This window comes from Phyllopteryx taeniolatus, chromosome 1 (genome assembly GCF_024500385.1).
Source record: "Phyllopteryx taeniolatus isolate TA_2022b chromosome 1, UOR_Ptae_1.2, whole genome shotgun sequence".
Classification (NCBI taxonomy): domain Eukaryota; kingdom Metazoa; phylum Chordata; class Actinopteri; order Syngnathiformes; family Syngnathidae; genus Phyllopteryx; species Phyllopteryx taeniolatus.
The window spans coordinates 7,538,843-7,546,276 of record NC_084502.1 but is presented as its reverse complement, the minus strand read 5'-3'; positions in this window follow the sequence as shown (position 1 = coordinate 7,546,276).

Here is a 7,434-nt window from a genome sequence, read left to right as displayed (position 1 = left end):
TCTGTGTGTGTCTTTCTCAGTACGAAGCGGCTCCCTTCCTCTGGATGTTCAGTTGGTATATTTTAAATGTTTCTAGCTTAATGGCTACCAGATTCCAATTTATGGTACAAGTGCAACACAAAATTTTATAGCTTTCTCGTTTGCAGTAAAAAAAAAAGAGAAAGGATTTAACTTTCTGACTCATTTGTTCAGTTTTAGTAGCAGGTGGTCATATATTAGTCTAATTAAAAGAATAAGAAGTGAAGCCTAGTCTATTATCAACCCATTCAATTTGAGTGTCTCTAGGTTATCAGTGCCTCTGGATTTTTAGTGGAGAAAAGCTGGAGAATTACTGGACATGTTTTTCAAAAGGTCATTTCATGCCCACTCAGCTTGGCATGCTTGCTGAGCAACTTTCTGAATTTTTGGAGGATGGAACTGAAGCATCCCCAGGAACATTTCCTGTGAGACAAAGAAAAACGCTGAAATAACATAAAACTGACAAAAGTACGGTAATAATAATGCAATCGAAGATACAGACAAGTAACTAATGAAAATCACATATTGCTTTGTTATGGTCCAACAGTTGTATTCAAATACTGCTCTGGATGAAAATAATGGTTCCTTTTACAGTCTTATGTACTGCTTATACAGTGGGTACGGAAAGTATTCAGACCCCTTTAAATTTTTCACTCTTTATTATATTGCAACCATTTGCTAAAATCATTTAAGTTCAGCCCAATCATTACTGTACACACAGCACCCCATATTGACAGAAAAAAAACCAGAATTGTTGAAATTTTTGCAGATTTATTAAAAAAGACACTCAGACGGTGACACTCATATATTTAGCTGATCATCCTTGAGATGGTTCTACACCTTCACTGGAGTCCAGCTGTGTTTGATTATACTGATTGGACTTGATTAGGAAAGCCACACCCCTGTCTATATAAGACCTTACAGCTCACAGTGCATGTCAGAGCAAATGAGAATCGTGAGGTCAAAGGAACTCCCTGAAGAGCTCAGAGACAGAATTGTGGCAAGGCACAGATCTGGCCAAGGTTACAAAAAAAAATTCTGCTGCACTTAAGGATCCTAAGAGCACTGTGGCTTCCATAATCCTGAAATGGAAGACGTTTGGGACCAACAGAACCCTTCCTAGAGCTGGCCGTCCGGCCAAACCGAGCAATCGGGGGAGAAGGGCCTTGGTGAGAGAGGTCAAGAAGAACCTAAAGATCACTATGGGTGAGCTCCAAAGATGCAGTCGGGCGATGGGAGAAAGTTCTAGAAAGTCAACCATCACTGCAGCCCTCCACCAGTCGGGCAGAGTGGCCCGACGGAAGCCTCTCCTCAGTGCAAGACACATGAAAGCCTGCATGGAGTTTGCGGCCATGTACGAGGATATCCTGGACGAAAAACTTCTCCAAAGTCCTCAGACTGGGCCGAAGGTGCACCTTTCCCCAAGACAATGATCCTAAGCACACAGCTAAAATAACGAAGGAGTGGCTTCAGAACAACTTTGTGACTGTTCTTAATTGGCCCAGCCAGAGCCCTGACTTAAACCCAATTGAGCATCTCTGGAGAGACCTGAAAATGGCTGTCCACGAACGTTCACCTTCCAACCTGACAGAACTGGAGAGGATCCCCAAATCCAGGTGTGAAAATATTTCAGTTTCTTTTTTAAGAAATCTGCAAATATTTCAACAATTCAGTTTTTGTCTGTCAATATGGGGTGCTGCATGTACATTGATGAGAGAGAAAAAATGAACTTAAATGATTTGAGCCAAAGGCTGCAATATAGCAAAGAGTGAACATTTTAAGGGGGTCTGAATACTTTCCGTACCAAATGTATGTACTTGTTTCAGCTTTTTCCACAGTTGTTCAATAGGATCTAGGGCTCTTCAAAAGAGTCAATGTTTTGTTCTTTGCTATTGTTGGTTGTTTTTAGCTGTGTTTTGGGTCATCGTCGTGTTCACAGACCAAATGACCTGCGACCAAGACCGAGATGACACTGTAAAGACTTTTGTAATGTAGAATGCTTTAAAAGTTTTGAGATTTCATTGTACCCTGCATAGAGTCAAGGCACTCTGGTACAGTGTTTTGTTTTTGTTCCCCTTCATTTTTGCATCTGATGTGACTTGGCAAAAACAGCTCCAGTTTGTCTTCTGTCCAACAGACGTTTCCCCAGAAGCTTTGCGGCTTGTCTATATGCATTTGGGCCAATTCCAGTCTTGTCAGTTCCAAGGTATTTCAGTGACCACAGTGGGTTTTCGTCCTTTAACAGAAGGGTAGCAACAATTTCGTCTGTCCATTTTGTTGTTGTTGTTAATGAAGCTTTCATTTCTCTTTCATAAAGTTGGGTTCCTACCTCGGGCTATAGTGGGGTAAATCTCAGTGGCTGCTATCAAGTAATTAACAGACTGGAATTGATCGAATTTAGGATGCCGAACTGAACCGTGCTTCAGCTATTTCAAAGACCCACTGCATCCAAGTAAACGTCGATATCGCAATCATGAGGCGGAAGCCAATTAGTTTCTCAATCTGGGGCCACATGGATATATGGGATTGTTTTGTCATCACTTTATGATCTGAGCACATAACTATCGACAGGAACTCAAAAATTGTGCTTTTGTGACGTTTTAGTGGAAAGCAAAAACTGATGAGCTATAGCGCACGCTTTCACCCACCCATGAAGGCTCACAAAGACAATAGCCTAAGGAGAGCACCACTTGGGATCGGGAAAGACCTTGACAGGCCATGGAAGGTGGCACAATGCAGTGTGTGTTGATATAATGATATCCCAAGGGCTCTACGCACCACGCTTTAAGTCATTCATGAGCCTCACGTCGCCGAGGCTTTGGCTTGCGAGCCATATTGGAGCGTCTGTGTGTGTGCGCCTGTACGCTCTGCACACCTCCTGCAGACATGCGCCTCGCATATGAATTGAGAGCGGTCCATTAGGAAAGCCTCGGCCGCCAATCAGCACTTATCGTGGCCTGGATTATGTGATTAAGGAGGCGATGGACCAATTGATTGGGAGGCCAACTTGACAGATGTTTCACTCGGGAATTCAACAAAAGCCATGGATGGGGAAAATCGAGTGTAATAATAATAACAATAATTTGAGTATAATTTTCTTTATATATATATATATATATATAAATATACATAAAATATCCCATAATGAGTAAGTAAAATCATATTTTCGGACAGTTGTGCAAATTTATTGAAACATAATAGGTACATAAGTCTTGTTCACCTCTTTGAGCAAGACTCTTCTCCCACGGTTACTCAGCTCGGTCGGACGGCCAGATCTACGAAGGGTCCCGGTGGTTCCAAACTACTTCCATTTCCGAATAAGCAACACCTCAGTGCTTTTAAGGACATTCAATGCTGCTGAAATTATTTTGTATCCTTCCCCAAATTCGTGCCTTGACACAATCCGGTCTCGGAGATCTGCAGACAATCCCTTAGACTACATTGCTTGGTTTCAGTGGAAATCAGATGTACCTGAGCTTGAGTGTCAAAGTGAAGGGTGTGATTAAATGTACCTATTATGTTTGAATGTTTACATTTTGTATAAAGTTACACAAATGTCTGAAAATATGTTTTACTTTGTCATTATGGGATATTTGTGTAGATTCTGTCACGAAAGGATGGAGACGGGACCCAAGAGCAGGCGGAGGCGCACAGGTTGTGATGAACAGTTTATTGAAAAGGGAAATGGAGAATGTCTTTTGAGATTCGATGGCGGGTTGTTGAAGCAGAGAATGTGTGGCAGGCAGTGACGAGGACCGGCGGCTGGCTTGGCGGCGTGGTGGCAGAAATCCACTCGGCGAAGGACACGGAGGAAACACTGAGGACAAGGGAAAAAAGGGAGGTCAGAACAATGACAAGGAATTGCGTAGCTTACATGGAGACTGGGGAGCCGTTGTACCGCTGGAGAAGCTTCAATACTCTGGCGAGAGTTTCCGGGATCTGGCACGCTTTTATGCAGGTGGTAATGAGGGCTGATTGGTGAGAGGTACGCGGCCGAGGAAGTTGCTGGAAAGACAGAGGGGAGGGGAGCGAGCGGGCGAGAGGGCGCAAAGCGCCACCCAGGCTCCAGCCATAGTACTGCAAGGCAGCTCATGACAGATTTTCATTTTTTTTATTTTTTTTTTTTATAAAGAAAACTATACTCAAATCAGCTTTCTGAAAAATCATCTTAAGTACAGTAACAAAGTATTTTTACTTTCATCACTCTCCTTGGCCTGCAAAAAAAAAAATAAAAAATTCAAACCTACCATACATAACTTTTTCATTTTTCTATTGCAACCAATGAACACATATTTATATCTAGGTATGAACTGAGGAAACGTTGTTATGGAATCATACTAAAATTGTGTACTTTAATTATAAATGTAGGTGCACATGGCGCAGCAAAAATGCTTCAGAGGTACTTTTAAATGTCGTCATTCACTTTGTTAGGTGCTCTTATTAGCCACAAATGCTTAATAGTATTTCAGGCTATCATTAGGCATTCTATAGATTATGTGCTACAATCAATTGGGTTTGCGCTAAAATCAATGAAGAACTTTGTGGTGTTGCCGGCATCTCACCTTGTTAAGTGCTGCGTTTCCATATTTTTGCTTAATTGCCATTGTCTCTCGTCTGTATTTTCACCCAAAAATAATCGATAGCTTCTCTGCTGAGCCAGTGGAAATACAATACAATAGTTTCCTTGCCGAGGACAGAGGGAAGGTCACCGCGGCGGCCGTTCAAGTGTAAACGCCACGTGCCGTTTAATAGGATCTGTTTCGGGGGCTTTCAAGAACAGCATGCTGATGTGTGTGGTGGCAGTAAAAAGACAACAACAAAAAAAGACAAAACCTCGTGAGACTTTGTCAGTAATTTCAAGGTTTTCTTTAGTAAAACAAACAAACAAACAAAACGTTCTAGTAGTATAGTGTTATAAATGCAGGATTACCTTGTAATCCGATAATTTGGTCCATCTCCAATATATGAATATGTGAGCAGGTCAGTCAAAACCAGTAGGTGATTTTGCATTGCTCCTTATTACTTTGTACTATAATTGTGTGTGTGTGTGTGTGTGTTTCCTCCCCCCTCCCCGTCTTGTGTTCACCTGCCCCAGACTGTGCTTTCCCACAGCTGCGTCTTGTCACTCCCGAATACCTCACGTAGGTAACCTCTCGTCTCATTCTGCCAGTTCTTTGCACCTTTTCGTGCCATTGATTCACATAGGCGCCAACCCTGATTTTTTTTTTGCCTCCCATTTTTCATACCTTTTCCTTTGCTGACTGATACAGAATCCAAGATGTTTCTTAAAAAAGTGTGTTTCTGGAAGTCTCTTTCGCCCTGAAACTGTTCATGAGATAAAGTTCTGCTGCATTTATGCACAAATTTATTGACCTGAACAGAATGTCACTGACACAAGTGAAGCGTATCACTTGAGTGAGTGACTCAGGGTAACCCAAGTCCATAAATTGAAAACACCAGTGGATTCGTTCTATGGAAGACAACCACAATTAATTTGTGTCCAGACAGTGACAAAGGTGTCATTTAATATTGTATTCATTATTTTAATGCACATCATGTTGTAATATGTTATCTATTTGATATCCTAACAAAAATATGCAATATTATTTAAAATTATCATAACAATACCCCTATTAAATTAATTTAACATATTGAATTAAGATGTAATATAATTTTTTTCAAGTTGTGAACTTTTATGATTTCTTTTTGTGTGGTTTATAATCATGCGATTGAAAGGAGAATTAGAATGATTTTCTTTTTTTATTATTATTAAAGTAAGAGCGAGTACTGTCTATTTAAGTGCACTATTGTTTTTTTTCCCCCCCCCACATAAAACCATCCATCCATTTTCTGAGCCGCTTATCCTCACAAGGGTCGCGGGAGTGCTGGCGCCTCCACTTAAAACCACCATTGTTAAATATTGAAAGAGAAATATCAGCATCTGTCATGCATCCATAACCTATTCAACAATCCCACCCTTCAGAAATTGGTGACATTTAACTGACAAGTGAGACTTTTTGTGATGGAAAGCCACAAACCTGAAAGTCTGCTGCTGTGCAAATGCTTCTGCAAGGTTGCACCGTGGTTGCTGTTTTTTTTTAAAGTTTCCATCACCAGCATGTGTCGTCATATTCACTTATCTTTCCAGACTGGCACAATAGATTTCACTCGGAATATGGGAACGGGGAATATGTCATATAATATATTTGTTTTATGACAACTCATCTGATCATACTTTTTAATTTTTGCATACAAATAAGTTCAGGTTTTAAATGATATCGCTTTAGACAGAAGAAGAAGAAAAAATCAAATAGTCCACAAACTGGGATCAGGAAGAAATTAACTGATTGCGATCTTGAGCTTTTCAATTAAGAGCTTCCTAAAATTCATCAGATTTGTCACAGATAATAGCAGGTGGCCTTTTGACTTATGCAATAGCTTCAGCGATGGCGTGTACTAGTGATGTTTTTAATTAATGTTTCCCATTTGACCCGGTCAACTTGTGTAAAGGTAAGAAGCGAAATCTGCATCATTTTGAGTTTGTCAATGGATTTCATTATCATGACGACTCGGGGCTGAGCAAGGCGGTGGCCGCTTGTTGAGCGCAGTCTAATAATCAAGTGCATGTGCGCCTCCTTATGTTGGCCAATTAGCGTGCAGATCCGTGTGTGTAGCGCATGCGGCGCTCGCATAACCAGTATCATTTGAAAGGCTTTCGCTGTATATCGGTAGCAGGCCTTGCATTCGATACTTCACTAGGGATTTATCCGACTTAATTCACCTCTTAAAACCACAAATATTGTGTCGCAATTATAGATTATTATTACTATAACAGCGCCGCGTACATCATATGCAGCAGCTCTGAATCAAGATTTATCTAATGACATAACTAAAGCATTTAAAGGTCCCATTTTCTATTTAATCTTGATCATTTGGGTTGGAAATGCCCAAAATGTCCTCTTTCAAGATACTCCAGTTGGTCTTTTCCGGATATCTCATTATTATGCGCCACGTAAATGAGTTTTGCTCTGACTGGATCGCTCATGTTCGCTAATTTAAACAATTAGATCAACTTTAAATCTCTCTTCTTCACACATCCATTCGTGCAATGTCCTTATCCCCGTGTAAGTTCAGAGTGAAAGGCAAACTGCTTCAACGTTGTACAGCAATATTGCAATGATCACAAGTGGAACGTGAGAAGAAAAAAACAAAAAAAAAATCATCCATATTTTTATTTAATCATATCGACAGTAGACTACTGCAACACCCCTTGTTATTTACCGCAAGGTCTGAGATGGGTCAAATGAGAACGATCGAAACAAAATCTAACAGACGTGTTCAGTCAACTGCTTACATTTATATCACACACGTGCGATACATTCTTGATCGATCAGGGTAAAAAGAAATATGAATGAC